Source organism: Salvia hispanica, chromosome 5 (assembly GCF_029641045.1).
Source record: "Salvia hispanica isolate PSC_SH4W2 chromosome 5, Shi_PSC_v1, whole genome shotgun sequence".
In the NCBI taxonomy this organism is placed as follows: Eukaryota; Viridiplantae; Streptophyta; class Magnoliopsida; order Lamiales; family Lamiaceae; genus Salvia; species Salvia hispanica.
In genome coordinates, this window is record NC_142696.1 from 10,078,369 (window position 1) to 10,103,927 (window position 25,559).

At 52.3% G+C, this 25,559-nt stretch overlaps 26 non-coding genes and 20 pseudogenes across 26 annotated transcripts; all 46 read left to right on the top strand.

Moving 5' to 3' along the window:
- Window positions 1-308: 308 nt before the first annotated feature.
- LOC148925429 (5S ribosomal RNA) lies at window positions 309-427 on the top strand. The gene has a single exon (XR_016131667.1). It is a non-coding gene; the product is annotated as a 5S ribosomal RNA (ribosomal RNA).
- Window positions 428-1,319: 892 nt separating this feature from the next.
- LOC148925430 (5S ribosomal RNA) lies at window positions 1,320-1,438 on the top strand. Its single transcript, XR_016131096.1, has one exon. It is a non-coding gene; the product is annotated as a 5S ribosomal RNA (ribosomal RNA).
- Window positions 1,439-1,832: 394 nt separating this feature from the next.
- LOC148925431 (5S ribosomal RNA) lies at window positions 1,833-1,951 on the top strand. The gene has a single exon (XR_016131668.1). It is a non-coding gene; the product is annotated as a 5S ribosomal RNA (ribosomal RNA).
- Window positions 1,952-2,345: 394 nt separating this feature from the next.
- Window positions 2,346-2,451, top strand: LOC148925432 (5S ribosomal RNA; annotated as a pseudogene).
- A 632-nt stretch (window positions 2,452-3,083) lies between these two features.
- LOC148925433 (5S ribosomal RNA) lies at window positions 3,084-3,189 on the top strand (annotated as a pseudogene).
- Window positions 3,190-3,582: 393 nt separating this feature from the next.
- On the top strand, window positions 3,583-3,701 carry LOC148925434 (5S ribosomal RNA; annotated as a pseudogene).
- An 892-nt stretch (window positions 3,702-4,593) lies between these two features.
- Window positions 4,594-4,712, top strand: LOC148925435 (5S ribosomal RNA). The gene has a single exon (XR_016131097.1). It is a non-coding gene; the product is annotated as a 5S ribosomal RNA (ribosomal RNA).
- Window positions 4,713-5,106: 394 nt separating this feature from the next.
- LOC148925436 (5S ribosomal RNA) lies at window positions 5,107-5,212 on the top strand (annotated as a pseudogene).
- A 392-nt stretch (window positions 5,213-5,604) lies between these two features.
- On the top strand, window positions 5,605-5,710 carry LOC148925437 (5S ribosomal RNA; annotated as a pseudogene).
- Window positions 5,711-6,102: 392 nt separating this feature from the next.
- Window positions 6,103-6,221, top strand: LOC148925438 (5S ribosomal RNA). Its single transcript, XR_016131282.1, has one exon. It is a non-coding gene; the product is annotated as a 5S ribosomal RNA (ribosomal RNA).
- A 394-nt stretch (window positions 6,222-6,615) lies between these two features.
- Window positions 6,616-6,734, top strand: LOC148925439 (5S ribosomal RNA). The gene has a single exon (XR_016131377.1). It is a non-coding gene; the product is annotated as a 5S ribosomal RNA (ribosomal RNA).
- A 394-nt stretch (window positions 6,735-7,128) lies between these two features.
- Window positions 7,129-7,246, top strand: LOC148925440 (5S ribosomal RNA; annotated as a pseudogene).
- Window positions 7,247-7,641: 395 nt separating this feature from the next.
- On the top strand, window positions 7,642-7,747 carry LOC148925441 (5S ribosomal RNA; annotated as a pseudogene).
- Window positions 7,748-8,139: 392 nt separating this feature from the next.
- On the top strand, window positions 8,140-8,258 carry LOC148925442 (5S ribosomal RNA). Its single transcript, XR_016131283.1, has one exon. It is a non-coding gene; the product is annotated as a 5S ribosomal RNA (ribosomal RNA).
- A 394-nt stretch (window positions 8,259-8,652) lies between these two features.
- LOC148925443 (5S ribosomal RNA) lies at window positions 8,653-8,771 on the top strand. Its single transcript, XR_016131378.1, has one exon. It is a non-coding gene; the product is annotated as a 5S ribosomal RNA (ribosomal RNA).
- Window positions 8,772-9,165: 394 nt separating this feature from the next.
- On the top strand, window positions 9,166-9,285 carry LOC148925444 (5S ribosomal RNA; annotated as a pseudogene).
- A 394-nt stretch (window positions 9,286-9,679) lies between these two features.
- Window positions 9,680-9,798, top strand: LOC148925445 (5S ribosomal RNA). The gene has a single exon (XR_016131330.1). It is a non-coding gene; the product is annotated as a 5S ribosomal RNA (ribosomal RNA).
- Window positions 9,799-10,193: 395 nt separating this feature from the next.
- On the top strand, window positions 10,194-10,312 carry LOC148925446 (5S ribosomal RNA; annotated as a pseudogene).
- A 394-nt stretch (window positions 10,313-10,706) lies between these two features.
- Window positions 10,707-10,825, top strand: LOC148925447 (5S ribosomal RNA). Its single transcript, XR_016131284.1, has one exon. It is a non-coding gene; the product is annotated as a 5S ribosomal RNA (ribosomal RNA).
- A 394-nt stretch (window positions 10,826-11,219) lies between these two features.
- LOC148925448 (5S ribosomal RNA) lies at window positions 11,220-11,338 on the top strand. Its single transcript, XR_016131379.1, has one exon. It is a non-coding gene; the product is annotated as a 5S ribosomal RNA (ribosomal RNA).
- A 394-nt stretch (window positions 11,339-11,732) lies between these two features.
- Window positions 11,733-11,852, top strand: LOC148925449 (5S ribosomal RNA; annotated as a pseudogene).
- Window positions 11,853-12,246: 394 nt separating this feature from the next.
- Window positions 12,247-12,365, top strand: LOC148925450 (5S ribosomal RNA). The gene has a single exon (XR_016131341.1). It is a non-coding gene; the product is annotated as a 5S ribosomal RNA (ribosomal RNA).
- Window positions 12,366-12,760: 395 nt separating this feature from the next.
- LOC148925451 (5S ribosomal RNA) lies at window positions 12,761-12,879 on the top strand (annotated as a pseudogene).
- A 394-nt stretch (window positions 12,880-13,273) lies between these two features.
- LOC148925452 (5S ribosomal RNA) lies at window positions 13,274-13,392 on the top strand. The gene has a single exon (XR_016131831.1). It is a non-coding gene; the product is annotated as a 5S ribosomal RNA (ribosomal RNA).
- Window positions 13,393-14,026: 634 nt separating this feature from the next.
- On the top strand, window positions 14,027-14,132 carry LOC148925453 (5S ribosomal RNA; annotated as a pseudogene).
- Window positions 14,133-14,525: 393 nt separating this feature from the next.
- On the top strand, window positions 14,526-14,644 carry LOC148925454 (5S ribosomal RNA). The gene has a single exon (XR_016131832.1). It is a non-coding gene; the product is annotated as a 5S ribosomal RNA (ribosomal RNA).
- A 394-nt stretch (window positions 14,645-15,038) lies between these two features.
- On the top strand, window positions 15,039-15,144 carry LOC148925455 (5S ribosomal RNA; annotated as a pseudogene).
- Window positions 15,145-15,536: 392 nt separating this feature from the next.
- LOC148925456 (5S ribosomal RNA) lies at window positions 15,537-15,655 on the top strand. The gene has a single exon (XR_016131657.1). It is a non-coding gene; the product is annotated as a 5S ribosomal RNA (ribosomal RNA).
- An 892-nt stretch (window positions 15,656-16,547) lies between these two features.
- LOC148925457 (5S ribosomal RNA) lies at window positions 16,548-16,653 on the top strand (annotated as a pseudogene).
- A 392-nt stretch (window positions 16,654-17,045) lies between these two features.
- Window positions 17,046-17,164, top strand: LOC148925458 (5S ribosomal RNA). Its single transcript, XR_016131421.1, has one exon. It is a non-coding gene; the product is annotated as a 5S ribosomal RNA (ribosomal RNA).
- A 394-nt stretch (window positions 17,165-17,558) lies between these two features.
- On the top strand, window positions 17,559-17,664 carry LOC148925459 (5S ribosomal RNA; annotated as a pseudogene).
- Window positions 17,665-18,056: 392 nt separating this feature from the next.
- Window positions 18,057-18,175, top strand: LOC148925460 (5S ribosomal RNA). Its single transcript, XR_016131871.1, has one exon. It is a non-coding gene; the product is annotated as a 5S ribosomal RNA (ribosomal RNA).
- Window positions 18,176-18,569: 394 nt separating this feature from the next.
- LOC148925461 (5S ribosomal RNA) lies at window positions 18,570-18,688 on the top strand. Its single transcript, XR_016132120.1, has one exon. It is a non-coding gene; the product is annotated as a 5S ribosomal RNA (ribosomal RNA).
- Window positions 18,689-19,082: 394 nt separating this feature from the next.
- LOC148925462 (5S ribosomal RNA) lies at window positions 19,083-19,200 on the top strand. Its single transcript, XR_016131505.1, has one exon. It is a non-coding gene; the product is annotated as a 5S ribosomal RNA (ribosomal RNA).
- A 394-nt stretch (window positions 19,201-19,594) lies between these two features.
- LOC148925463 (5S ribosomal RNA) lies at window positions 19,595-19,713 on the top strand. Its single transcript, XR_016132121.1, has one exon. It is a non-coding gene; the product is annotated as a 5S ribosomal RNA (ribosomal RNA).
- Window positions 19,714-20,107: 394 nt separating this feature from the next.
- On the top strand, window positions 20,108-20,213 carry LOC148925464 (5S ribosomal RNA; annotated as a pseudogene).
- Window positions 20,214-20,605: 392 nt separating this feature from the next.
- LOC148925465 (5S ribosomal RNA) lies at window positions 20,606-20,724 on the top strand. Its single transcript, XR_016131099.1, has one exon. It is a non-coding gene; the product is annotated as a 5S ribosomal RNA (ribosomal RNA).
- A 394-nt stretch (window positions 20,725-21,118) lies between these two features.
- LOC148925466 (5S ribosomal RNA) lies at window positions 21,119-21,224 on the top strand (annotated as a pseudogene).
- Window positions 21,225-21,616: 392 nt separating this feature from the next.
- Window positions 21,617-21,735, top strand: LOC148925467 (5S ribosomal RNA). The gene has a single exon (XR_016131894.1). It is a non-coding gene; the product is annotated as a 5S ribosomal RNA (ribosomal RNA).
- Window positions 21,736-22,129: 394 nt separating this feature from the next.
- LOC148925468 (5S ribosomal RNA) lies at window positions 22,130-22,248 on the top strand. The gene has a single exon (XR_016132122.1). It is a non-coding gene; the product is annotated as a 5S ribosomal RNA (ribosomal RNA).
- A 394-nt stretch (window positions 22,249-22,642) lies between these two features.
- On the top strand, window positions 22,643-22,748 carry LOC148925469 (5S ribosomal RNA; annotated as a pseudogene).
- Window positions 22,749-23,380: 632 nt separating this feature from the next.
- LOC148925470 (5S ribosomal RNA) lies at window positions 23,381-23,486 on the top strand (annotated as a pseudogene).
- Window positions 23,487-23,878: 392 nt separating this feature from the next.
- Window positions 23,879-23,997, top strand: LOC148925471 (5S ribosomal RNA). The gene has a single exon (XR_016131422.1). It is a non-coding gene; the product is annotated as a 5S ribosomal RNA (ribosomal RNA).
- A 394-nt stretch (window positions 23,998-24,391) lies between these two features.
- LOC148925472 (5S ribosomal RNA) lies at window positions 24,392-24,497 on the top strand (annotated as a pseudogene).
- Window positions 24,498-24,889: 392 nt separating this feature from the next.
- LOC148925473 (5S ribosomal RNA) lies at window positions 24,890-25,008 on the top strand. The gene has a single exon (XR_016131902.1). It is a non-coding gene; the product is annotated as a 5S ribosomal RNA (ribosomal RNA).
- A 394-nt stretch (window positions 25,009-25,402) lies between these two features.
- On the top strand, window positions 25,403-25,521 carry LOC148925474 (5S ribosomal RNA). Its single transcript, XR_016132123.1, has one exon. It is a non-coding gene; the product is annotated as a 5S ribosomal RNA (ribosomal RNA).
- The last annotated feature ends 38 nt before the right edge of the window (window positions 25,522-25,559 follow it).

Sequence of the window (25,559 nt, forward strand, 5' to 3'; positions counted from 1 at the left end):
GATAAAAAGTACGACAATCTCCACGAGCCGGTGATGAGCGGGTCCCACAATCTTAAACGTGACGAAAAACTGTAGCTGCGAACTAAAAGTGTTCGAAATGGCTCGAAACGGCCTCTTTTTGCTTCCCAGAGTAGCCACGGGCTGTACCCGTTGCTCAGAACGTGGGGCTCGGCGACAGCTTCGCGGTGATATTCTGTGGGTCCCGTAACTCCTTCCGGATCAAAAGTTATGCCTGTGTGAAGGGTGGGGGATCAGAACCTGCGCACGGGAGCGTACGCTATGAAAGAATAAAGTGCGAGGCTATTGATGGGTGCGATCATACCATCCCTAATGCACCGGATCCCATCAGAACTCCGAAGTTAAGCGTGCTTGGGCGAGAGTAGTACTAGGATGGGTGACTCCCTGGGAAGTCCTTGTGTTGCACCCCTTTTTTTGCGAGTGCGTTCATTTTTTTTTTCCGTTCAGTTGGTCTTGATGTGGTCCGACACTCGATTAGCTGTTGTCGAGTACGAGGACAAAAAGTACGACAATCTCCACGAGCCGGTGACGAGCGGGTCCCACAATCTTAAACGTGCCGAAAAACAGTAGCTGCGAACTAAAAGTGTTCGAAATGGCTCGAAACGGCCTCTTTTTGCTTCCCGGAGTAGCCACGGGTTGTACCCGTAGCTCAGAACGTGGGGCTCGGCGAGAGCTTCGCGGTGATATGTTGTGGGTCCCGTAACTCATTCCCGATCAAAAGTTATACCCGTCTAGAGGGTGGGGGATCAGAACCTGCGCACGGGAGCGTACGCTATGAAAGAATAAAGTGCGGGGCTATTGATGGGTGCGATCATACCAACACTAATGCACCGGATCCTATCAGAACTCCGAAGTTAAGCGTGCTTGGGCGAGAGTAGTACTAGGATGGGTGACCCCCTGTTGCACCCCTTTTTTTGCGAGTGCGTTCATTTTTTTTCCGTTCAGTTGGTCTTGATGTGGTCCGACACTCGATTAGTGGTTGTCGAGTACGAGGACAAAAAGTACGACAATCTCCACGAGCCGGTGATGAGCGGGTCCCACAATCTTAAACGTGCCGAAAACCTGTAGCTGCAAACTAAAAGTGTTCGAAATGGCTCGAAACGGCCTCTTTTTGCTTCCCAGAGTAGCCACGGGCTGTACCCGTAGCTCAGAACGTGGGGCTCGGCGAGAGCTTCGCGGTGATATGCTGTGGGTCCCGTAACTCCTTCCGGATCAAAAGTTATGCCTGTGTGAAGGGTGGGGGATCAGAACCTGCGCACGGGAGCGTACGCTATGACAGAATAAAGTGCGAGGCTATTGATGGGTGCGATCATACCAGCACTAATGCACCGGATCCCATCAGAACTCCGAAGTTATGCGTGCTTGGGCGAGAGTAGTACTAGGATGGGTGACCCCCTGGGAAGTCCTTGTGTTGCACCCCTTTTTTTGCGAGTGCGTTCATTTTTTTTTTCCGTTCAGTTGGTCTTGATGTGGTCCGACACTCGATTAGCTGTTGTCGAGTACGAGGACAAAAAGTACGACAATCTCCACGAGCCGGTGACGAGCGGGTCCCACAATCTTAAACGTGCCGAAAAACAGTGGCTGCGAACTAAAAGTGTTCGAAATGGCTCGAAACGGCCTCTTTTTGCTTCCCGGAGTAGCCACGGGCTGTACCCGTTGCTCAGAACGTGGGGCTCGGCGAGAGCTTCGCGGTGATATGCTGTGGGTCCCGTAACTCCTTCCGGATCAAAAGTTATGCCTGTGTGAAGGGTGGGGGATCAGAACCTGCGCACGGGAGCGTACGCTATGAAAGAATAAAGTGCGAGGCTATTGATGGGTGCGATCATACCATCCCTAATGCACCGGATCCCATCAGAACTCCGAAGTTAAGCGTGCTTGGGCGAGAGTAGTACTAGGATGGGTGACTCCCTGGGAAGTCCTTGTGTTGCACCCCTTTTTTTGCGAGTGCGTTCATTTTTTTTTTCCGTTCAGTTGGTCTTGATGTGGTCCGACACTCGATTAGCTGTTGTCGAGTACGAGGACAAAAAGTACGACAATCTCCACGAGCCGGTGACGAGCGGGTCCCACAATCTTAAACGTGCCGAAAAACAGTAGCTGCGAACTAAAAGTGTTCGAAATGGCTCGAAACGGCCTCTTTTTGCTTCCCGGAGTAGCCACGGGTTGTACCCATAGCTCAGAACGTGGGGCTCGGCGAGAGCTTCGCGGTGATATGTTGTGGGTCCCGTAACTCCTTCCCGATCAAAAGTTATACCCGTCTGGAGGGTGGGGGATCAGAACCTGCGCACGGGAGCGTACGCTATGAAAGAGTAAAGTGCGGGGCTATTGATGGGTGCGATCATACCAGCACTAATGCACCGGATCCCATCAGAACTCCGAAGTTAAGCGTGCTTGGGCGAGAGTAGTACTAGGATGGGTGACCCCCTGTTGCACCCCTTTTTTTGCGAGTGCGTTCATTTTTTTTCCGTTCAGTTGGTCTTGATGTGGTCCGACACTCGATTAGTGGTTGTCGAGTACGAGGACAAAAAGTACGACAATCTCCACGAGCCGGTGATGAGCGGGTCCCACAATCTTAAACGTGCCGGAAAACTGTAGCTGCGAACTAAAAGTGTTCGAAATGGCTCGAAACGGCCTCTTTTTGCTTCCCGGAGTAGCCACGGGCTGTACCCGTAGCTCAGAACGTGGGGCTCGGCGAGAGCTTCGCGGTGATATGTTGTGGGTCCCGTAACTCCTTCCCGATCAAAAGTTATACCCGTCTGGAGGGTGGGGGATCAGAACCTGCGCACGGGAGCGTACGCTATGAAAGAATAAAGTGCGGGGCTATTGATGGGTGCGATCATACCAGCACTAATGCACCGGATCCCATCAGAACTCCGAAGTTAAGCGTGCTTGGGCGAGAGTAGTACTAGGATGGGTGACCCGTGGGGCTCGGCGAGAGCTTCGCGGTGATATGTTGTGGGTCCCGTAACTCCTTCCCGATCAAAAGTTATACCCGTCTGGAGGGTGGGGGATCAGAACCTGCGCACGGGAGCGTACGCTATGAAAGAGTAAAGTGCGGGGCTATTGATGGGTGCGATCATACCAGCACTAATGCACCGGATCCCATCAGAACTCCGAAGTTAAGCGTGCTTGGGCGAGAGTAGTACTAGGATGGGTGACCCCCTGTTGCACCCCTTTTTTTGCGAGTGCGTTCATTTTTTTTTCCGTTCAGTTGGTCTTGATGTGGTCCGACACTCGATTAGTGGTTGTCGAGTACGAGGACAAAAAGTACGACAATCTCCACGAGCCGGTGATGAGCGGGTCCCACAATCTTAAACGTGCCGAAAAACTGTAGCTGCGAACTAAAAGTGTTCGAAATGGCTCGAAACGGCCTCTTTTTGCTTCCCAGAGTAGCCACGGGCTGTACCCGTTGCTCAGAACGTGGGGCTCGGCGACAGCTTCGCGGTGATATTCTGTGGGTCCCGTAACTCCTTCCGGATCAAAAGTTATGCCTGTGTGAAGGGTGGGGGATCAGAACCTGCGCACGGGAGCGTACGCTATGAAAGAATAAAGTGCGAGGCTATTGATGGGTGCGATCATACCATCCCTAATGCACCGGATCCCATCAGAACTACGAAGTTAAGCGTGCTTGGGCGAGAGTAGTACTAGGATGGGTGACTCCCTGGGAAGTCCTTGTGTTGCACCCCTTTTTTTGCGAGTGCGTTCATTTTTTTTTTCCGTTCAGTTGGTCTTGATGTGGTCCGACACTCGATTAGCTGTTGTCGAGTACGAGGACAAAAAGTACGACAATCTCCACGAGCCGGTGACGAGCGGGTCCCACAATCTTAAACGTGCCGAAAAACAGTAGCTGCGAACTAAAAGTGTTCGAAATGGCTCGAAACGGCCTCTTTTTGCTTCCCGGAGTAGCCACGGGTTGTACCCGTAGCTCAGAACGTGGGGCTCGGCGAGAGCTTCGCGGTGATATGTTGTGGGTCCCGTAACTCATTCCCGATCAAAAGTTATACCCGTCTAGAGGGTGGGGGATCAGAACCTGCGCACGGGAGCGTACGCTATGAAAGAATAAAGTGCGGGGCTATTGATGGGTGCGATCATACCAACACTAATGCACCGGATCCTATCAGAACTCCGAAGTTAAGCGTGCTTGGGCGAGAGTAGTACTAGGATGGGTGACCCCCTGTTGCACCCCTTTTTTTGCGAGTGCGTTCATTTTTTTTCCGTTCAGTTGGTCTTGATGTGGTCCGACACTCGATTAGTGGTTGTCGAGTACGAGGACAAAAAGTACGACAATCTCCACGAGCCGGTGATGAGCGGGTCCCACAATCTTAAACGTGCCGAAAACCTGTAGCTGCGAACTAAAAGTGTTCGAAATGGCTCGAAACGGCCTCTTTTTTCTTCCCAGAGTAGCCACGGGCTGTACCCGTAGCTCAGAACGTGGGGCTCGGCGAGAGCTTCGCGGTGATATGCTGTGGGTCCCGTAACTCCTTCCGGATCAAAAGTTATGCCTGTGTGAAGGGTGGGGGATCAGAACCTGCGCACGGGAGCGTACGCTATGACAGAATAAAGTGCGAGGCTATTGATGGGTGCGATCATACCAGCACTAATGCACCGGATCCCATCAGAACTCCGAAGTTATGCGTGCTTGGGCGAGAGTAGTACTAGGATGGGTGACCCCCTGGGAAGTCCTTGTGTTGCACCCCTTTTTTTGCGAGTGCGTTCATTTTTTTTTTCCGTTCAGTTGGTCTTGATGTGGTCCGACACTCGATTAGCTGTTGTCGAGTACGAGGACAAAAAGTACGACAATCTCCACGAGCCGGTGACGAGCGGGTCCCACAATCCTAAACGTGCCGAAAAACAGTGGCTGCGAACTAAAAGTGTTCGAAATGGCTCGAAACGGCCTCTTTTTGCTTCCCGGAGTAGCCACGGGCTGTACCCGTAGCTCAGAACGTGGGGCTCGGCGAGAGCTTCGCGGTGATATGTTGTGGGTCCCGTAACTCATTCCCAATCAAAAGTTATACCCGTCTGGAGGGTGGGGGATCAGAACCTGCACACGGGAGCGTACGCTATGAAAGAATAAAGTGCGGGGCTATTGATGGGTGCGATCATACCAGCACTAATGCACCGGATCCCATCAGAACTCCGAAGTTAAGCGTGCTTGGGCGAGAGTAGTACTAGGATGGGTGACCCCCTGTTGCACCCCTTTTTTTGCGAGTGCGTTCATTTTTTTTCCGTTCAGTTGGTCTTGATGTGGTCCGACACTCGATTAGTGGTTGTCGAGTACGAGGACAAAAAGTACGACAATCTCCTCGAGCCGGTGACGAGCGGGTCCCACAATCTTAAACGTGCCGAAAAACAGTGGCTGCGAACTAAAAGTGTTCGAAATGGCTCGAAACGGCCTCTTTTTGCTTCCCGGAGTAGCCACGGGCTGTACCCGTAGCTCAGAACGTGGGGCTCGGCGAGAGCTTCGCGGTGATATGCTGTGGGTCCCGTAACTCCTTCCGGATCAAAAGTTATGCCTGTGAGAAGGGTGGGGGATCAGAACCTGCGCACGGGAGCGTACGCTATGAAAGAATAAAGTGCGGGGCTATTGATGGGTGCGATCATACCAGCACTAATGCACCGGATCCCATCAGAACTCCGAAGTTAAGCGTGCTTGGGCGAGAGTAGTACTAGGATGGGTGACCCCCTGTTGCACCCCTTTTTTTGCGAGTGCGTTCATTTTTTTTCCGTTCAGTTGGTCTTGATGTGGTCCGACACTCGATTAGTGGTTGTCGAGTACGAGGACAAAAAGTACGACAATCTCCACGAGCCGGTGATGAGCGGGTCCCACAATCTTAAACGTGCCGAAAAACTGTAGCTGCGAACTAAAAGTGTTCGAAATGGCTCGAAACGGCCTCTTTTTGCTTCCCGGAGTAGCCACGGGCTGTACCCGTAGCTCAGAACGTGGGGCTCGGCGAGAGCTTCGCGGTGATATGCTGTGGGTCCCGTAACTCCTTCCGGATCAAAAGTTATGCCTGTGTGAAGGGTGGGGGATCAGAACCTGCGCACGGGAGCGTACGATATGAAAGAATAAAGTGCGAGGCTATTGATGGGTGCGATCATACCAGCCCTAATGCACCGGATCCCATCAGAACTCCGAAGTTAAGCGTTCTTGGGCGAGAGTAGTACTAGGATGGGTGACCCCCTGGGAAGTCCTCGTGTTGCACCCCTTTTTTTGCGAGTGCGTTCATTTTTTTTTTCCGTTCAGTTGGTCTTGATGTGGTCCGACACTCGATTAGCTGTTGTCGAGTACGAGGACAAAAAGTACGACAAACTCCACGAGCCGGTGACGAGCGGGTCCCACAATCTTAAACGTGCCGAAAAACAGTAGCTGCGAACTAAAAGTGTTCGAAATGGCTCGAAACGGCCTCTTTTTGCTTCCCGGAGTAGCCACGGGCTGTACACTTAGCTCAGAACGTGGGGCTCGGCGAGAGCTTCGCGGTGATATGCTGTGGGTCCCGTAACTCCTTCCGGATCAAAAGTTATGCCTGTGTGAAGGGTGGGGGATCAGAACCTGCGCACGGGAGCGTACGCTATGACAGAATAAAGTGCGAGGCTATTGATGGGTGCGATCATACCAGCACTAATGCACCGGATCCCATCAGAACTCCGAAGTTATGCTTGCTTGGGCGAGAGTAGTACTAGGATGGGTGACCCCCTGGGAAGTCCTCGTGTTGCACCCCTTTTTTTGCGAGTGCGTTCATTTTTTTTTTCCGTTCAGTTGGTTTTGATGTGGTCCGACACTCGATTAGCTGTTGTCGAGTACGAGGACAAAAAGTACGACAATCTCCCCGAGCCGGTGACGGGCGGGTCCCACAATCTTAAACGTGCCGGAAAACAGTAGCTGCGAACTAAAAGTGTTCGAAATGGCTCGAAACGGCCTCTATTTGCTTCCCGGAGTAGCCACGGGCTGTACACTTAGCTCAGAACGTGGGGCTCGGCGAGAGCTTCGCGGTGATATGCTGTGGGTCCCGTAACTCCTTCCGGATCAAAAGTTATGCCTGTGTGAAGGGTGGGGGATCAGAACCTGCGCACGGGAGCGTACGCTATGAAAGAATAAAGTGCGAGGCTATTGATGGGTGCGATCATACCAGCACTAATGCACCGGATCCCATCAGAACTCCGAAGTTATGCGTGCTTGGGCGAGAGTACTACTAGGATGGGTGACCCCCTGGGAAGTCCTTGTGTTCATCCCTTTTTTTGCGAGTGCGTTCATTTTTTTTTTCCGTTCAGTTGGTCTTGATGTGGTCCGAGACTCGATTAGCTGTTGTCGAGTACGAGGACAAAAAGTACGACAATCTCCACAAGCCGGTGACGAGCGGGTCCCACAATCTTAAACGTGCCGAAAAAACAGTAGCTGCGAACTAAAAGTGTTCGAAATGGCTCGAAACGGCCACTTTTTGCTTCCCGGAGTAGCCACAGGCTGTACCCGTAGCTCAGAACGTGGGGCTCGGCGAGAGCTTCGCGGTGATATGCTGTGGGTCCCGTAACTCCTTCCGGATCAAAAGTTATGCCTGTGTGAAGGGTGGGGGATCAGAACCTGCGCACGGGAGCGTACGCTATGAAAGAATAAAGTGCGGGGTTATTGATGGGTGCGATCATACCAGCACTAATGCACCGGATCCCATCAGAACTCCGAAGTTAAGCGTGCTTGGGCGAGAGTAGTACTAGGATGGGTGACCCCATGTTGCACCCCTTTTTTTGCGAGTGCGTTCATTTTTTTTCCGTTCAGTTGGTCTTGATGTGGTCCGACACTCGATTAGTGGTTGTCGAGTACGAGGACAAAAAGTACGACAATCTCCACGAGCCGGTGATGAGCGGGTCCCACAATCTTAAACGTGCCGAAAAACTGTAGCTGCGAACTAAAAGTGTTCGAAATGGCTCGAAACGGCCTCTTTTTGCTTCCCGGAGTAGCCACGGGCTGTACCCGTAGCTCAGAACGTGGGGCTCGGCGAGAGCTTCGCGGTGATATGCTGTGGGTCCCGTAACTCCTTCCGGATCAAAAGTTATGCCTGTGTGAAGGGTGGGGGATCAGAACCTGCGCACGGGAGCGTACGATATGAAAGAATAAAGTGCGAGGCTATTGATGGGTGCGATCATACCAGCCCTAATGCACCGGATCCCATCAGAACTCCGAAGTTAAGCGTTCTTGGGCGAGAGTAGTACTAGGATGGGTGACCCCCTGGGAAGTCCTCGTGTTGCACCCCTTTTTTTGCGAGTGCGTTCATTTTTTTTTTCCGTTCAGTTGGTCTTGATGTGGTCCGACACTCGATTAGCTGTTGTCGAGTACGAGGACAAAAAGTACGACAAACTCCACGAGCCGGTGACGAGCGGGTCCCACAATCTTAAACGTGCCGAAAAACAGTAGCTGCGAACTAAAAGTGTTCGAAATGGCTCGAAACGGCCTCTTTTTGCTTCCCGGAGTAGCCACGGGCTGTACACTTAGCTCAGAACGTGGGGCTCGGCGAGAGCTTCGCGGTGATATGCTGTGGGTCCCGTAACTCCTTCCGGATCAAAAGTTATGCCTGTGTGAAGGGTGGGGGATCAGAACCTGCGCACGGGAGCGTACGCTATGACAGAATAAAGTGCGAGGCTATTGATGGGTGCGATCATACCAGCACTAATGCACCGGATCCCATCAGAACTCCGAAGTTATGCTTGCTTGGGCGAGAGTAGTACTAGGATGGGTGACCCCCTGGGAAGTCCTCGTGTTGCACCCCTTTTTTTGCGAGTGCGTTCATTTTTTTTTTCCGTTCAGTTGGTTTTGATGTGGTCCGACACTCGATTAGCTGTTGTCGAGTACGAGGACAAAAAGTACGACAATCTCCCCGAGCCGGTGACGGGCGGGTCCCACAATCTTAAACGTGCCGGAAAACAGTAGCTGCGAACTAAAAGTGTTCGAAATGGCTCGAAACGGCCTCTGTTTGCTTCCCGGAGTAGCCACGGGCTGTACACTTAGCTCAGAACTTGGGGCTCGGCGAGAGCTTCGCGGTGATATGCTGTGGGTCCCGTAACTCCTTCCGGATCAAAAGTTATGCCTGTGTGAAGGGTGGGGGATCAGAACCTGCGCACGGGAGCGTACGCTATGAAAGAATAAAGTGCGAGGCTATTGATGGGTGCGATCATACCAGCACTAATGCACCGGATCCCATCAGAACTCCGAAGTTATGCGTGCTTGGGCGAGAGTACTACTAGGATGGGTGACCCCCTGGGAAGTCCTTGTGTTCGTCCCTTTTTTTGCGAGTGCGTTCATTTTTTTTTTTCCGTTCAGTTGGTCTTGATGTGGTCCGACACTCGATTAGCTGTTGTCGAGTACGAGGACAAAAAGTACGACAATCTCCACAAGCCGGTGACGAGCGGGTCCCACAATCTTAAACGTGCCGAAAAAACAGTAGCTGCGAACTAAAAGTGTTCGAAATGGCTCGAAACGGCCACTTTTTGCTTCCCGGAGTAGCCACAGGCTGTACCCGTAGCTCAGAACGTGGGGCTCGGCGAGAGCTTCGCGGTGATATGCTGTGGGTCCCGTAACTCCTTCCGGATCAAAAGTTATGCCTGTGTGAAGGGTGGGGGATCAGAACCTGCGCACGGGAGCGTACGCTATGAAAGAATAAAGTGCGGGGTTATTGATGGGTGCGATCATACCAGCACTAATGCACCGGATCCCATCAGAACTCCGAAGTTAAGCGTGCTTGGGCGAGAGTAGTACTAGGATGGGTGACCCCCTGGGAAGTGCTCGTGTTGCACCCCTTTTTTTGCGAGTGCGTTCATTTTTTTTTTCCGTTCAGTTGGTCTTGATGTGGTCCGACACTCGATTAGCTGTTGTCGAGTACGAGGACAAAAAAGTACGACAAACTCCACGAGCCGGTGACGAGTGGGTCCCACAATCTTAAACGTGCCGAAAAACAGTAGCTGCGAATTAAAAGTGTTCGAAATGGCTCGAAACGGCCTCTTTTTGCTTCCCGGAGTAGCCACGGGCTGTACACGTAGCTCAGAACGTGGGGCTCGGCGAGAGCTTCGCGGTGATATGCTGTGGGTCCCGTAACTCCTTCCGGATCAAAAGTTATGCCTGTGTGAAGGGTGGGGGATCAGAACCTGCGCACGGGAGCGTACGCTATGAAAGAATAAAGTGCGAGGCTATTGATGGGTGCGATCATACCAGCACTAATGCACCGAATCCCATCAGAACTCCGAAGTTATGCGTGCTTGGGCGAGAGTACTACTAGGATGGGTGACCCCCTGGGAAGTCCTTGTGTTGCATCCCTTTTTTTGCGAGTGCGTTCATTTTTTTTTTCCATTCAGTTGGTCTTGATGTGGTCCGACACTCGATTAGTGGTTGTCGAGTACGAGGACAAAAAGTACGACAATCTCCACGAGCCGGTGATGAGCGGGTCCCACAATCTTAAACGTGCCGAAAAACTGTAGCTGCGAACTAAAAGTGTTCGAAATGGCTCGAAACGGCCTCTTTTTGCTTCCCGGAGTAGCCACGGGCTGTACCCGTAGCTCAGAACGTGGGGCTCGGCGAGAGCTTCGCGGTGATATGCTGTGGGTCCCGTAACTCCTTCCGGATCAAAAGTTATGCCTGTGTGAAGGGTGGGGGATCAGAACCTGCGCACGGGAGCGTACGATATGAAAGAATAAAGTGCGAGGCTATTGATGGGTGCGATCATACCAGCCCTAATGCACCGGATCCCATCAGAACTCCGAAGTTAAGCGTTCTTGGGCGAGAGTAGTACTAGGATGGGTGACCCCCTGGGAAGTCCTCGTGTTGCACCCCTTTTTTTGCGAGTGCGTTCATTTTTTTTTTCCGTTCAGTTGGTCTTGATGTGGTCCGACACTCGATTAGCTGTTGTCGAGTACGAGGACAAAAAGTACGACAAACTCCACGAGCCGGTGACGAGCGGGTCCCACAATCTTAAACGTGCCGAAAAACAGTAGCTGCGAACTAAAAGTGTTCGAAATGGCTCGAAACGGCCTCTTTTTGCTTCCCGGAGTAGCCACGGGCTGTACACTTAGCTCAGAACGTGGGGCTCGGCGAGAGCTTCGCGGTGATATGCTGTGGGTCCCGTAACTCCTTCCGGATCAAAAGTTATGCCTGTGTGAAGGGTGGGGGATCAGAACCTGCGCACGGGAGCGTACGCTATGACAGAATAAAGTGCGAGGCTATTGATGGGTGCGATCATACCAGCACTAATGCACCGGATCCCATCAGAACTCCGAAGTTATGCTTGCTTGGGCGAGAGTAGTACTAGGATGGGTGACCCCCTGGGAAGTCCTCGTGTTGCACCCCTTTTTTTGCGAGTGCGTTCATTTTTTTTTTCCGTTCAGTTGGTTTTGATGTGGTCCGACACTCGATTAGCTGTTGTCGAGTACGAGGACAAAAAGTACGACAATCTCCCCGAGCCGGTGACGGGCGGGTCCCACAATCTTAAACGTGCCGGAAAACAGTAGCTGCGAACTAAAAGTGTTCGAAATGGCTCGAAACGGCCTCTGTTTGCTTCCCGGAGTAGCCACGGGCTGTACACTTAGCTCAGAACTTGGGGCTCGGCGAGAGCTTCGCGGTGATATGCTGTGGGTCCCGTAACTCCTTCCGGATCAAAAGTTATGCCTGTGTGAAGGGTGGGGGATCAGAACCTGCGCACGGGAGCGTACGCTATGAAAGAATAAAGTGCGAGGCTATTGATGGGTGCGATCATACCAGCACTAATGCACCGGATCCCATCAGAACTCCGAAGTTATGCGTGCTTGGGCGAGAGTACTACTAGGATGGGTGACCCCCTGGGAAGTCCTTGTGTTCGTCCCTTTTTTTGCGAGTGCGTTCATTTTTTTTTTTCCGTTCAGTTGGTCTTGATGTGGTCCGACACTCGATTAGCTGTTGTCGAGTACGAGGACAAAAAGTACGACAATCTCCACAAGCCGGTGACGAGCGGGTCCCACAATCTTAAACGTGCCGAAAAAACAGTAGCTGCGAACTAAAAGTGTTCGAAATGGCTCGAAACGGCCACTTTTTGCTTCCCGGAGTAGCCACAGGCTGTACCCGTAGCTCAGAACGTGGGGCTCGGCGAGAGCTTCGCGGTGATATGCTGTGGGTCCCGTAACTCCTTCCGGATCAAAAGTTATGCCTGTGTGAAGGGTGGGGGATCAGAACCTGCGCACGGGAGCGTACGCTATGAAAGAATAAAGTGCGGGGTTATTGATGGGTGCGATCATACCAGCACTAATGCACCGGATCCCATCAGAACTCCGAAGTTAAGCGTGCTTGGGCGAGAGTAGTACTAGGATGGGTGACCCCCTGGGAAGTGCTCGTGTTGCACCCCTTTTTTTGCGAGTGCGTTCATTTTTTTTTTCCGTTCAGTTGGTCTTGATGTGGTCCGACACTCGATTAGCTGTTGTCGAGTACGAGGACAAAAAAGTACGACAAACTCCACGAGCCGGTGACGAGTGGGTCCCACAATCTTAAACGTGCCGAAAAACAGTAGCTGCGAATTAAAAGTGTTCGAAATGGCTCGAAACGGCCTCTTTTTGCTTCCCGGAGTAGCCACGGGCTGTACACGTAGCTCAGAACGTGGGGCTCGGCGAGAGCTTCGCGGTGATATGCTGTGGGTCCCGTAACTCCTTCCGGATCAAAAGTTATGCCTGTGTGAAGGGTGGGGGATCAGAACCTGCGCACGGGAGCGTACGCTATGAAAGAATAAAGTGCGAGGCTATTGATGGGTGCGATCATACCAGCACTAATGCACCGAATCCCATCAGAACTCCGAAGTTATGCGTGCTTGGGCGAGAGTACTACTAGGATGGGTGACCCCCTGGGAAGTCCTTGTGTTGCATCCCTTTTTTTGCGAGTGCGTTCATTTTTTTTTTCCATTCAGTTGGTCTTGATGTGGTCCGACACTCGATTAGCTGTTGTCGAGCACGAGGACAAAAATTACGACAAACTCCACGAGCCGGTGACGAGCGGGTCCCACAATCTCAAACGTGCCGAAAAACAGTAGCTGCGAACTAAAAGTATTCGAAATGGCTCGAAACGGCCTCTTTTTTCTTCCCGGAGTAGCCACGGGCTGTACACGTAGCTCAGAACGTGGGGCTCGGCGAGAGCTTCGCGGTGATATGCTGTGGGTCCCGTAACTCCTTCCGGATCAAAAGTTATGCCTGTGTGAAGGGTGGGGGATCAGAACCTGCGCACGGGAGCGTACGCTATGACAGAATAAAGTGCGAGGCTATTGATGGGTGCGATCATACCAGCACTAATGCACCGGATCCCATCAGAACTCCGAGGTTAAGCGTGCTTGGGCGAGAGTAGTACTAGGATGGGTGACCCCCTGGGAAGTCCTCGTGTTGCACCCCTTTTTTTGCGAGTGCGTTCATTTTTTTTTTCCGTTCAGTTGGTCTTGATGTGGTCCGACACTCGATTAGCTGTTGTCGAGTACGAGGACAAAAAGTATGACAATCTCCACGAGCCGGTGATGAGCGGGTCCCACAATCTTAAACGTGCCGAAAAACAGTAGCTGCGAACTAAAAGTGTTCGAAATGGCTCGAAACGGCCTCTTTTTGCTTCCCGGAGTAGCCACGGGCTGTACCCGTAGCTCAGAACGTGGGGCTCGGCGAGAGCTTCGCGGTGATATGTTGTGGGTCCCGTAACTCCTTCCCGATCAAAAGTTATACCCGTCTGGAGGGTGGGGGATCAGAACCTGCGCACGGGAGCGTACGCTATGAAAGAATAAAGTGCGGGGCTATTGATGGGTGCGATCATACCAGCACTAATGCACCGGATCCCATCAGAACTCCGAAGTTAAGCGTGCTTGGGCGAGAGTAGTACTAGGATGGGTGACCCGTGGGGCTCGGCGAGAGCTTCGCGGTGATATGTTGTGGGTCCCGTAACTCCTTCCCGATCAAAAGTTATACCCGTCTGGAGGGTGGGGGATCAGAACCTGCGCACGGGAGCGTACGCTATGAAAGAGTAAAGTGCGGGGCTATTGATGGGTGCGATCATACCAGCACTAATGCACCGGATCCCATCAGAACTCCGAAGTTAAGCGTGCTTGGGCGAGAGTAGTACTAGGATGGGTGACCCCCTGTTGCACCCCTTTTTTTGCGAGTGCGTTCATTTTTTTTTCCGTTCAGTTGGTCTTGATGTGGTCCGACACTCGATTAGTGGTTGTCGAGTACGAGGACAAAAAGTACGACAATCTCCACGAGCCGGTGATGAGCGGGTCCCACAATCTTAAACGTGCCGAAAAACTGTAGCTGCGAACTAAAAGTGTTCGAAATGGCTCGAAACGGCCTCTTTTTGCTTCCCAGAGTAGCCACGGGCTGTACCCGTTGCTCAGAACGTGGGGCTCGGCGAGAGCTTCGCGGTGATATGCTGTGGGTCCCGTAACTCCTTCCGGATCAAAAGTTATGCCTGTGTGAAGGGTGGGGGATCAGAACCAGCGCACGGGAGCGTACGCTATGACAGAATAAAGTGCGAGGCTATTGATGGGTGCGATCATACCAGCACTAATGCACCGGATCCCATCAGAACTCCGAGGTTAAGCGTGCTTGGGCGAGAGTAGTACTAGGATGGGTGACCCCCTGGGAAGTCCTCGTGTTGCACCCCTTTTTTTGCGAGTGCGTTCATTTTTTTTTTCCGTTCAGTTGGTCTTGATGTGGTCCGACACTCGATTAGCTGTTGTCGAGTACGAGGACAAAAAGTATGACAATCTCCACGAGCCGGTGATGAGCGGGTCCCACAATCTTAAACGTGCCGAAAAACAGTAGCTGCGAACTAAAAGTGTTCGAAATGGCTCGAAACGGCCTCTTTTTGCTTCCCGGAGTAGCCACGGGCTGTACCCGTAGCTCAGAACGTGGGGCTCGGCGAGAGCTTCGCGGTGATATGTTGTGGGTCCCGTAACTCCTTCCCGATCAAAAGTTATACCCGTCTGGAGGGTGGGGGATCAGAACCTGCGCACGGGAGCGTACGCTATGAAAGAATAAAGTGCGGGGCTATTGATGGGTGCGATCATACCAGCACTAATGCACCGGATCCCATCAGAACTCCGAAGTTAAGCGTGCTTGGGCGAGAGTAGTACTAGGATGGGTGACCCCCTGTTGCACCCCTTTTTTTGCGAGTGCGTTCATTTTTTTTCCGTTCAGTTGGTCTTGATGTGGTCCGACACTCGATTAGTGGTTGTCGAGTACGAGGACAAAAAGTACGACAATCTCCACGAGCCGGTGATGAGCGGGTCCCACAATCTTAAACGTGCCGAAAAACTGTAGCTGCGAACTAAAAGTGTTCGAAATGGCTCGAAACGGCCTCTTTTTGCTTCCCAGAGTAGCCACGGGCTGTACCCGTTGCTCAGAACGTGGGGCTCGGCGAGAGCTTCGCGGTGATATTCTGTGGGTCCCGTAACTCCTTCCGGATCAAAAGTTATGCCTATGTGAAGGGTGGGGGATCAGAACCTGCGCACGGGAGCGTACGCTATGAAAGAATAAAGTGCGAGGCTATTGATGGGTGCGATCATACCAGCCCTAATGCACCGGATCCCATCAGAACTCCGAAGTTAAGCGTGCTTGGGCGAGAGTAGTACTAGGATGGGTGACTCCCTCGGAAGTCCTTGTGTTGCACCCCTTTTTTTGCGAGTGCGTTCATTTTTTTTTTCCGTTCAGTTGGTCTTGATGTGGTCCGACACTCGATTAGCTGTTGTCGAGTACGAGGACAAAAAGTACGACAATCTCCACGAGCCGGTGACGAGCGGGTCCCACAATCTTAAACGTGCCGAAAAACAGTAGCTGCGAACTAAAAGTGTTCGAAATGGCTCGAAACGGCCTCTTTTTGCTTCCCGGAGTAGCCACGGGTTGTACCCGTAGCTCAGAACGTGGGGCTCGGCGAGAGCTTCGCGGTGATATGTTGTGGGTCCCGTAACTCATTCCCGATTAAAAGTTATACCCGTCTAGAGGGTGGGGGATCAGAACCTGCGCATGGGAGCGTACGCTATGAAAGAATAAAGTGCGGGGCTATTGATGGGTGCGATCATACCAGCACTAATGCACCGGATCCTATCACAACTCCGAAGTTAAGCGTGCTTGGGCGAGAGTAGTACTAGGATGGGTGACCCCCTGTTGCACCCCTTTTTTTGCGAGTGCGTTCATTTTTTTTCCGTTCAGTTGGTCTTGATGTGGTCCGACACTCGATTAGTGGTTGTCGAGTACGAGGACAAAAAGTACGACAATCTCCACGAGCCGGTGACGAGCGGGTCCCACAATCTTAAACGTGCCGAAAAACAGTAGCTGCGAACTAAAAGTGTTCGAAATGGCTCGAAACGGCCTCTTTTTGCTTCCCGGAGTAGCCACGGGTTGTACCCGTAGCTCAGAACGTGGGGCTCGGCGAGAGCTTCGCGGTGATATGTTGTGGGTCCCGTAACTCATTCCCGATCAAAAGTTATACCCGTCTAGAGGGTGGGGGATCAGAACCTGCGCACGGGAGCGTACGCTATGAAAGAATAAAGTGCGGGGCTATTGATGGGTGCGATCATACCAGCACTAATGCACCGGATCCTATCAGAACTCCGAAGTTAAGCGTGCTTGGGCGAGAGTAGTACTAGGATGGGTGACCCCCTGTTGCACCCCTTTTTTTGCGAGTGCGTTCATTTTTTTTCCGTTCAGTTGGTCTTGATGTGGTCCGACACTCGATTAGTGGTTGTCGAGTACGAGGACAAAAAGTACGACAATCTCCACGAGCCGGTGATGAGCGGGTCCCACAATCTTAAACGTGCCGAAAAACTGTAGCTGCAAACTAAAAGTGTTCGAAATGGCTCGAAACGGCCTCTTTTTGCTTCCCAGAGTAGCCACGGGCTGTACCCGTAGCTCAGAACGTGGGGCTCGGCGAGAGCTTCGCGGTGATATGTTGTGGGTCCCGTAACTCCTTCCGGATCAAAAGTTATGCCTGTGTGAAGGGTGGGGGATCAGAACCTGCGCACGGGAGCGTACGCTATGACAGAATAAAGTGCGAGGCTATTGATGGGTGCGATCATACCAGCACTAATGCACCGGATCCCATCAGAACTCTGAAGTTATGCGTGCTTGGGCGAGAGTAGTACTAGGATGGGTGACCCCCTGGGAAGTCCTTGTGTTGCACCCCTTTTTTTGCGAGTGCGTTCATTTTTTTTTTCCGTTCAGTTGGTCTTGATGTGGTCCGACACTCGATTAGCTGTTGTCGAGTACGAGGACAAAAGGTACGACAATCTCCACGAGCCGGTGACGAGCGGGTCCCACAATCTTAAACGTGCCGAAAAACAGTGGCTGCGAACTAAAAGTGTTCGAAATGGCTCGAAACGGCCTCTTTTTGCTTCCCGGAGTAGCCACGGGCTGTACCCGTAGCTCAGAACGTGGGGCTCGGCGAGAGCTTCGCGGTGATATGTTGTGGGTCCCGTAACTCATTCCCGATCAAAAGTTATACCCGTCTGGAGGGTGGGGGATCAGAACCTGCGCACGGGAGCGTACGCTATGAAAGAATAAAGTGCGGGGCTATTGATGGGTGCGATCATACCAGCACTAATGCACCGGATCCCATCAGAACTCCGAAGTTAAGCGTGCTTGGGCGAGAGTAGTACTAGGATGGGTGACCCCCTGTTGCACCCCTTTTTTTGCGAGTGCGTTCATTTTTTTTCCTTTCAGTTGGTCTTGATGTGGTCCGACACTCCATTAGTGGTTGTCGAGTACGAGGACAAAAAGTACGACAATCTCCACGAGCCGGTGATGAGCGGGTCCCACAATCTTAAACGTGCCGAAAAACTGTAGCTGCGAACTAAAAGTGTTCGAAATGGCTCGATACGGCCTCTGTTTGCTTCCCGGAGTAGCCACGGGCTGTACACGTAGCTCAGAACGTGGGGCTCGGCGAGAGCTTCGCGGTGATATGCTGTGGGTCCCGTAACTCCTTCAGGATCAAAAGTTATGCCTGTGTGAAGGGTGGGGGATCAGAACCTGCGCACGGGAGCGTACGCTATGAAAGAATAAAGTGCGAGGCTATTGATCGGTGCGATCATACCAGCACTAATGCACCGGATCCCATCAGAACTCCGAAGTTAAGCGTGCTTGGGCGAGAGTAGTACTAGGATGGGTGACCCCCTGGGAAGTCCTCGTGTTGCACCCCTTTTTTTGCGAGTGCGTTCATTTTTTTTTTCCGTTCAGTTGGTCTTGATGTGGTCCGACACTCGATTAGCTGTTGTCGAGTACGAGGACAAAAAGTACGACAAACTCCACGAGCCGGTGACGAGCGGGTCCCACAATCTTAAACGTGCCGAAAAACAGTAGCTGCGAACTAAAAGTGTTCGAAATGGCTCGAAACGGCCTCTTTTTGCTTCCCGTAGTAGCCACGGGCTGTACACTTAGCTCAGAACGTGGGGCTCGGCGAGAGCTTCGCGGTGATATGCTGTGGGTCCCGTAACTCCTTCCGGATCAAAAGTTATGCCTGTGTGAAGGGTGGGGGATCAGAACCAGCGCACGGGAGCGTACGCTATGACAGAATAAAGTGCGAGGCTATTGATGGGTGCGATCATACCAGCACTAATGCACCGGATCCCATCAGAACTCCGAAGTTATGCGTGCTTGGGCGAGAGTAGTACTAGGATGGGTGACCCCCTGGGAAGTCCTCGTGTTGCACCCCTTTTTTTGCGAGTGCGTTCATTTTTTTTTTCCATTCATTTGGTCTTGATGTGGTCCGACACTCGATTAGCTGTTGTCGAGTACGAGGACAAAAAGTACGACAATCTCCACGAGCCGGTGACGAGCGGGTCCCACAATCTTAAACGTGCCGAAAAACAGTAGCTGCGAACTAAAAGTGTTCGAAACGGCTCGAAACGGCCTCTTTTTGCTTCCCGGAGTAGCCACGGGCTGTACCCGTAGCTCAGAACGTGGGGCTCGGCGAGAGCTTCGCGGTGATATGTTGTGGGTCCCGTAACTCATTCCCGATCAAAAGTTATACCCGTCTGGAGGGTGTGGGATCAGAACCTGCGCACGGGAGCGTACGCTATGAAAGAATAAAGTGCGGGGCTATTGATGGGTGCGATCATACCAGCACTAATGCACCGGATCCTATCAGAACTCCGAAGTTAAGCGTGCTTGGGCGAGAGTAGTACTAGGATGGTGACCCCCTGGGAAGTCCTCGTGTTGCACCCCTTTTTTTGCGAGTGCGTTCATTTTTTTTTTCCGTTCAGTTGGTCTTGATGTGGTCCGACACTCGATTAGCTGTTGTCGAGTACGAGGACAAAAAGTACGACAAACTCCACGAGCCGGTGACGAGCGGGTCCCACAATCTTAAACGTGCCGAAAAACAGTAGCTGCGAACTAAAAGTGTTCGAAATGGCTCGAAACGGCCTCTTTTTGCTTCCCGGAGTAGCCACGGGCTGTACACTTAGCTCAGAACGTGGGGCTCGGCGAGAGCTTCGCGGTGATATGCTGTGGGTCCCGTAACTCCTTCCGGATCAAAAGTTATGCCTGTGTGAAGGGTGGGGGATCAGAACCTGCGCACGGGAGCGTACGCTATGACAGAATAAAGTGCGAGGCTATTGATGGGTGCGATCATACCAGCACTAATGCACCGGATCCCATCAGAACTCCGAAGTTATGCGTGCTTGGGCGAGAGTAGTACTAGGATGGGTGACCCCCTGGGAAGTCCTCGTGTTGCACCCCTTTTTTTGCGAGTGCGTTCATTTTTTTTTTCCATTCATTTGGTCTTGATGTGGTCCGACACTCGATTAGCTGTTGTCGAGTACGAGGACAAAATGTACGACAATCTCCACGAGCCGGTGACGAGCGGGTCCCACAATCTTAAACGTGCCGAAAAACAGTAGCTGCGAACTAAAAGTGTTCGAAACGGCTCGAAACGGCCTCTTTTTGCTTCCCGGAGTAGCCACGGGCTGTACCCGTAGCTCAGAACGTGGGGCTCGGCGAGAGCTTCGCGGTGATATGTTGTGGGTCCCGTAACTCATTCCCGATCAAAAGTTATACCCGTCTGGAGGGTGTGGGATCAGAACCTGCGCACGGGAGCGTACGCTATGAAAGAATAAAGTGCGGGGCTATTGATGGGTGCGATCATACCAGCACTAATGCACCGGATCCTATCAGAACTCCGAAGTTAAGCGTGCTTGGGCGAGAGTAGTACTAGGATGGGTGACCCCCTGTTGCACCCCTTTTTTTGCGAGTGCGTTCATTTTTTTTCCGTTCAGTTGGTCTTGATGTGGTCCGACACTCGATTAGTGGTTGTCGAGTATGAGGACAAAAAGTACGACAATCTCCACGAGCCGGTGATGAGCGGGTCCCACAATCTTAAACGTGCCGAAAAACTGTAGCTGCAAACTAAAAGTGTTCGAAATGGCTCGAAACGGCCTCTTTTTGCTTCCCAGAGTAGCCACGGGCTGTACCCGTAGCTCAGAACGTGGGGCTCGGCGAGAGCTTCGCGGTGATATGTTGTGGGTCCCGTAACTCCTTCCGGATCAAAAGTTATGCCTGTGTGAAGGGTGGGGGATCAGAACCTGCGCACGGGAGCGTACGCTATGACAGAATAAAGTGCGAGGCTATTGATGGGTGCGATCATACCAGCACTAATGCACCGGATCCCATCAGAACTCCGAAGTTATGCGTGCTTGGGCGAGAGTAGTACTAGGATGGGTGACCCCCTGGGAAGTCCTTGTGTTGCACCCCTTTTTTTGCGAGTGCGTTCATTTTTTTTTTCCGTTCAGTTGGTCTTGATGTGGTCCGACACTCGATTAGCTGTTGTCGAGTACGAGGACAAAAAGTACGACAATCTCCACGAGCCGGTGACGAGCGGGTCCCACAATCTTAAACGTGCCGAAAAACAGTGGCTGCGAACTAAAAGTGTTCGAAATGGCTCGAAACGGCCTCTTTTTGCTTCCCGGAGTAGCCACGGGCTGTACCCGTAGCTCAGAACGTGGGGCTCGGCGAGAGCTTCGCGGTGATATGTTGTGGGTCCCGTAACTCATTCCCGATCAAAAGTTATACCCGTCTGGAGGGTGGGGGATCAGAACCTGCGCACGGGAGCGTACGCTATGAAAGAATAAAGTGCGGGGCTATTGATGGGTGCGATCATACCAGCACTAATGCACCGGATCCCATCAGAACTCCGAAGTTAAGCGTGCTTGGGCGAGAGTAGTACTAGGATGGGTGACCCCCTGTTGCACCCCTTTTTTTGCGAGTGCGTTCATTTTTTTTCCTTTCAGTTGGTCTTGATGTGGTCCGACACTCCATTAGTGGTTGTCGAGTACGAGGACAAAAAGTACGACAATCTCCACGAGCCGGTGATGAGCGGGTCCCACAATCTTAAACGTGCCGAAAAACTGTAGCTGCGAACTAAAAGTGTTCGAAATGGCTCGAAACGGCCTCTTTTTGCTTCCCGGAGTAGCCACGGGCTGTACCCGTAGCTCAGAACGTGGGGCTCGGCGAGAGCTTCGCAGTGATATGCTGTGGGTCCCGTAACTCCTTCCGGATCAAAAGTTATGCCTGTGTGAAGGGTAGGGGATCAGAACCTGCGCACGGGAGCGTACGATATGAAAGAATAAAGTGCGAGGCTATTGATGGGTGCGATCATACCAGCCCTAATGCACCGGATCCCATCAGAACTCCGAAGTTAAGCGTGCTTGGGCGAGAGTAGTACTAGGATGGGTGACCCCCTGGGAAGTCCTCGTGTTGCACCCCTTTTTTTGCGAGTGCGTTCATTTTTTTTTTCCGTTCAGTTGGTCTTGATGTGGTCCGACACTCGATTAGTTGTTGTCGAGTACGAGGACAAAAAGTACGACAAACTCCACGAGCCGGTGACGAGCGGGTCCCACAATCTTAAACGTGCCGAAAAACAGTAGCTGCGAACTAAAAGTGTTCGAAATGGCTCGAAACGGCCTCTTTTTGCTTCCCGGAGTAGCCACGGGCTGTACACTTAGCTCAGAACGTGGGGCTCGGCGAGAGCTTCGCGGTGATATGCTGTGGGTCCCGTAACTCCTTCCGGATCAAAAGTTATGCCTGTGTGAAGGGTGGGGGATCAGAACCTGCGCACGGGAGCGTACGCTATGACAGAATAAAGTGCGAGGCTATTGATGGGTGCGATCATACCAGCACTAATGCACCGGATCCCATCAGAACTCCGAAGTTATGCGTGCTTGGGCGAGAGTAGTACTAGGATGGGTGACCCCCTGGGAAGTCCTCGTGTTGCACCCCTTTTTTTGCGAGTGCGTTCATTTTTTTTTTCCATTCATTTGGTCTTGATGTGGTCCGACACTCGATTAGCTGTTGTCGAGTACGAGGACAAAAAGTACGACAATCTCCACGAGCCGGTGACGAGCGGGTCCCACAATCTTAAACGTGCCGAAAAACAGTAGCTGCGAACTAAAAGTGTTCGAAACGGCTCGAAACGGCCTCTTTTTGCTTCCCGGAGTAGCCACGGGCTGTACCCGTAGCTCAGAACGTGGGGCTCGGCGAGAGCTTCGCGGTGATATGTTGTGGGTCCCGTAACTCATTCCCGATCAAAAGTTATACCCGTCTGGAGGGTGTGGGATCAGAACCTGCGCACGGGAGCGTACGCTATGAAAGAATAAAGTGCGGGGCTATTGATGGGTGCGATCATACCAGCACTAATGCACCGGATCCGATCAGAACTCCGAAGTTAAGCGTGCTTGGGCGAGAGTAGTACTAGGATGGGTGACCCCCTGTTGCACCCCTTTTTTTGCGAGTGCGTTCATTTTTTTTCCGTTCAGTTGGTCTTGATGTGGTCCGACACTCGATTAGTGGTTGTCGAGTACGAGGACAAAAAGTACGACAATCTCCTCGAGCCGGTGACGAGCGGGTCCCACAATCTTAAACGTGCCGAAAAACAGTGGCTGCGAACTAAAAGTGTTCGAAATGGCTCGAAACGGCCTCTTTTTGCTTCCCGGAGTATCCACGGGCTGTACCCGTAGCTCAGAACGTGGGGCTCGGCGAGAGCTTCGCGGTGATATGCTGTGGGTCCCGTAACTCCTTCCGGATCAAAAGTTATGCCTGTGTGAAGGGTGGGGGATCAGAACCTGCGCACGGGAGCGTACGCTATGAAAGAATAAAGTGCGGGGCTATTGATGGGTGCGATCATACCAGCACTAATGCACCGGATCCCATCAGAACTCCGAAGTTAAGCGTGCTTGGGCGAGAGTAGTACTAGGATGGGTGACCCGTGGGGCTCGGCGAGAGCTTCGCGGTGATATGTTGTGGGTCCCGTAACTCCTTCCCGATCAAAAGTTATACCCGTCTGGAGGGTGGGGGATCAGAACCTGCGCACGGGAGCGTACGCTATGAAAGAGTAAAGTGCGGGGCTATTGATGGGTGCGATCATACCAGCACTAATGCACCGGATCCCATCAGAACTCCGAAGTTAAGCGTGCTTGGGCGAGAGTAGTACTAGGATGGGTGACCCCCTGTTGCACCCCTTTTTTTGCGAGTGCGTTCATTTTTTTTCCGTTCAGTTGGTCTTGATGTGGTCCGACACTCGATTAGTGGTTGTCGAGTATGAGGACAAAAAGTACGACAATCTCCACGAGCCGGTGATGAGCGGGTCCCACAATCTTAAACGTGCCGAAAAACTGTAGCTGCAAACTAAAAGTGTTCGAAATGGCTCGAAACGGCCTCTTTTTGCTTCCCAGAGTAGCCACGGGCTGTACCCGTAGCTCAGAACGTGGGGCTCGGCGAGAGCTTCGCGGTGATATGTTGTGGGTCCCGTAACTCCTTCCGGATCAAAAGTTATGCCTGTGTGAAGGGTGGGGGATCAGAACCTGCGCACGGGAGCGTACGCTATGACAGAATAAAGTGCGAGGCTATTGATGGGTGCGATCATACCAGCACTAATGCACCGGATCCCATCAGAACTCTGAAGTTATGCGTGCTTGGGCGAGAGTAGTACTAGGATGGGTGACCCCCTGGGAAGTCCTTGTGTTGCACCCCTTTTTTTGCGAGTGCGTTCATTTTTTTTTTCCGTTCAGTTGGTCTTGATGTGGTCCGACACTCGATTAGCTGTTGTCGAGTACGAGGACAAAAGGTACGACAATCTCCACGAGCCGGTGACGAGCGGGTCCCACAATCTTAAACGTGCCGAAAAACAGTGGCTGCGAACTAAAAGTGTTCGAAATGGCTCGAAACGGCCTCTTTTTGCTTCCCGGAGTAGCCACGGGCTGTACCCGTAGCTCAGAACGTGGGGCTCGGCGAGAGCTTCGCGGTGATATGTTGTGGGTCCCGTAACTCATTCCCGATCAAAAGTTATACCCGTCTGGAGGGTGGGGGATCAGAACCTGCGCACGGGAGCGTACGCTATGAAAGAATAAAGTGCGGGGCTATTGATGGGTGCGATCATACCAGCACTAATGCACCGGATCCCATCAGAACTCCGAAGTTAAGCGTGCTTGGGCGAGAGTAGTACTAGGATGGGTGACCCCCTGTTGCACCCCTTTTTTTGCGAGTGCGTTCATTTTTTTTCCTTTCAGTTGGTCTTGATGTGGTCCGACACTCCATTAGTGGTTGTCGAGTACGAGGACAAAAAGTACGACAATCTCCACGAGCCGGTGATGAGCGGGTCCCACAATCTTAAACGTGCCGAAAAACTGTAGCTGCGAACTAAAAGTGTTCGAAATGGCTCGAAACGGCCTCTTTTTGCTTCCCGGAGTAGCCACGGGCTGTACCCGTAGCTCAGAACGTGGGGCTCGGCGAGAGCTTCGCAGTGATATGCTGTGGGTCCCGTAACTCCTTCCGGATCAAAAGTTATGCCTGTGTGAAGGGTAGGGGATCAGAACCTGCGCACGGGAGCGTACGATATGAAAGAATAAAGTGCGAGGCTATTGATGGGTGCGATCATACCAGCCCTAATGCACCGGATCCCATCAGAACTCCGAAGTTAAGCGTGCTTGGGCGAGAGTAGTACTAGGATGGGTGACCCCCTGGGAAGTCCTCGTGTTGCACCCCTTTTTTTGCGAGTGCGTTCATTTTTTTTTTCCGTTCAGTTGGTCTTGATGTGGTCCGACACTCGATTAGCTGTTGTCGAGTACGAGGACAAAAAGTACGACAAACTCCACGAGCCGGTGACGAGCGGGTCCCACAATCTTAAACGTGCCGAAAAACAGTAGCTGCGAACTAAAAGTGTTCGAAATGGCTCGAAACGGCCTCTTTTTGCTTCCCGGAGTAGCCACGGGCTGTACACTTAGCTCAGAACGTGGGGCTCGGCGAGAGCTTCGCGGTGATATGCTGTGGGTCCCGTAACTCCTTCCGGATCAAAAGTTATGCCTGTGTGAAGGGTGGGGGATCAGAACCTGCGCACGGGAGCGTACGCTATGACAGAATAAAGTGCGAGGCTATTGATGGGTGCGATCATACCAGCACTAATGCACCGGATCCCATCAGAACTCCGAAGTTATGCGTGCTTGGGCGAGAGTAGTACTAGGATGGGTGACCCCCTGGGAAGTCCTCGTGTTGCACCCCTTTTTTTGCGAGTGCGTTCATTTTTTTTTTCCATTCAT